Raw genomic sequence first — 2,528 nt, 5'->3', positions numbered from 1 at the left:
AGAATGGGACCATCAGTGTCTAGGGACAGCTAAGAATGTTGTGACCCTGTAAATCTCCACAGTAAACAAATGGCAACCAGATGCAGGCGCCTAGGAGATAGGCAAAGGTCAGTTCGCCCGATTTTATAGTTTAGAAACCGGACCAATCTATGGACGGATAAATCTCTTAACTCAAATCTTCGAATGGCAGCTACTGTCATTCTCTGACGCACTAGACAGATGCACAGGGACAGCTCCGGCTCCAAGGAGTCTGAGGAATAAGATGAAGTGTTTTGTGTGAGATTAGGTTGGTTTTCTAAACATGCTGTGGTTTCTGTTGGGGGCGAGAGGGAATATAAGGAGCTGTCGAGTGTTACGCAGGACACAGGACGGTGGGGTCACCTTGTTACTCTGTTTCATTGTGAAGCGCAGTTCTTGTCATTTTGTTTGGTTGTTCTCTCGAGAAAACAAACTCTTCCACCGAATATCTAAACTTTTAATCCAGTTTGCAGCCTGTCTTTATTTAGTTTCAACAAGGTCTCTTCTTCATCACAAATTCCTCCCTCGCTGAACAGAATCTTCCACTACAGCAGTCAGACGGATACAGGGCGGGAGGGGGGGTGTATGGTGTTTGTGTAATGGCGGTTTTCCACTGCGTGGTATCTACTCGACTCGCCTCGCCTTTTTTTTTTGGTTTTCCATTACGAAAAAAAGTCCTTGGGACCCGCTACCAGGGACTTTCTGTAGTACTGGCTCAGTCGAGGTTCCCAGCGAGCCGAGGCGATACCAACAGGTGACGTGGAAACCTGCTGACTGCTGATTGGTCGGAGAGAATCGCCACTTATCGCTGCGTTTTTAGCAAACAAGAGTGCGGAGTGTGTGTCCGGAACAAACGGGACATTTAAAAAAAACAAATCTAGCCGGACACCGACAGGTTATCCACTCTCTGCACTATTCTCTTATCAACTGTTCAGTATTAAGGGCTGTTAGCGGCTTTATGTCGTTTCCAATATTGCACACTGTCACTTAAAAAAAAGACAATATATCAAAGAAAAGTTTTTTTTATTTAGCTTTTCAAGTAGCGCATCAAACCTTCCCGAAAAAACAAGACTGCTCTCACCAGAAGCAGGAAGAAGAAGCCTTTATCACATGATTTCCTTACAAAATCCATTAAGACCCAACAGTACACAAGACACTTTATCTATAGCCCGAGCGTTAAATCTGCGTTTTACCCTCAGTTGTTAAATTGTGTCCAATCAGAGTTGGTTTGAGGATTTGTGAGTCAACTGAAATTACACTAAATATTGTATGAGCAGCTCAATCAACTGTTCATGTTTCACACAAGATGAAACTTATCTAAGACCAAAAGGAGCCATTAAATTGGAAATAAATGAAGTTATTGACAGGTAAGTCAAGTACTTTTATTTACAAATCCCAAATATTGACCATAGAGTTGTCGTAGGGACATACCATACTTTTAAGACAATTTGAAAAAGGTAAGTCACTGAATACATGTAACAACAAATTAAATAAAATAAAAACAAAGACAAATAAAAACAAGATTAAATTGGCTTTTAATTGTGTTTAACCTGTTTTTTCTCCCCCTGTATTTACTGCGTTTTCCTGTTTCGGGTCTGTTTTTTTCTTTTTTTTCCCTCAGTTGAAAAGTACACACAAATTTATGGCGATCAAGAATAACTTAAAAAATGGCCGTAATTCTCCTTTAAGAAAAAAAAGAACACTTGATCCGTTCTATCCCAACCATTCAACATCAACACATCTGGAGACTCAACCTGTATTTCAAGTTTTAATTTGTGTCAACTTTCTACTTCAAGTTAAATGTACTTCCATCACATCTGTTTATACGTATGAATATCTGTGTGTTTATGCTTGTATGCATGTTTTTTGTGTCGTCTTTGTGAAGGACTTTGGTGCAAACTTGTATGCTTTTTAAATACTTAATAAATAAATGTACCTTGAAGCTTGATTGTGTAGCTTCAGCTCTACTCTGTATCTGACCCTTTGGGGAGCGATTGTTGCGCCGCGTAATTCACACGCCCGCCTGCTGCAAGAGTTGAATTGTGTTGAAGAGTCAGACTGTGAGTTCATTACACGTCATTTAGCTTTGGATAAAAAAAAATCCAAAGTGACTTATAACTGCTATACGTATCAGAGGTTGCACGCCTCTAGGCAACTAGGGGTCAAGTGTCTTGCTCAGGGACACGCTGGTTGATGTATCGCAGTGGGACTTAAACCCAGATCTCCCAAAGGCATCATGTCATATTTACGGCGCCTTCACCACCCCACTGAAATATAAAACTGTTTTCCAAACAGTTATCGGGACGTAGACAGCGGGGCTTCTGCTTGTCAAAGCATCGGCACAAGGCTAGATTTATCGAGTCTGTAATTATGACTATGCTAACTTTAGCTATCAACAATAACTGTCCCTGGTACGGAAAGACTAGGATTACCACTACTTGGTATCAGGAGAGCGAGCTCCGTCCTGGACTGTCCTCCGGACCCCATAGAGAAAGTAGGGGAGAGACGGA

The 2,528-nt window shown here is 41.4% G+C and overlaps 1 protein-coding gene across 1 annotated transcript in view; it reads right to left on the bottom strand.

The window, feature by feature from the left end:
* Positions 1-1,024: 1,024 nt before the first annotated feature.
* Positions 1,025-2,528, bottom strand: part of LOC116693342 (gastrula zinc finger protein XlCGF8.2DB) — a gene marked incomplete at its 5' end in the record, with an annotated part of 5,263 nt that continues 3,759 nt past the window's right edge. Inside the window, one exon of the mRNA XM_032522248.1 lies at positions 1,025-2,528. This exon is cut by the window's right edge and continues 1,848 nt beyond it.

Source organism: Etheostoma spectabile, chromosome 8 (genome assembly GCF_008692095.1).
Source record: "Etheostoma spectabile isolate EspeVRDwgs_2016 chromosome 8, UIUC_Espe_1.0, whole genome shotgun sequence".
Classification (NCBI taxonomy): Eukaryota; Metazoa; Chordata; class Actinopteri; order Perciformes; family Percidae; genus Etheostoma; species Etheostoma spectabile.
This window is presented reverse-complemented; position numbering and strand designations above follow the sequence as displayed.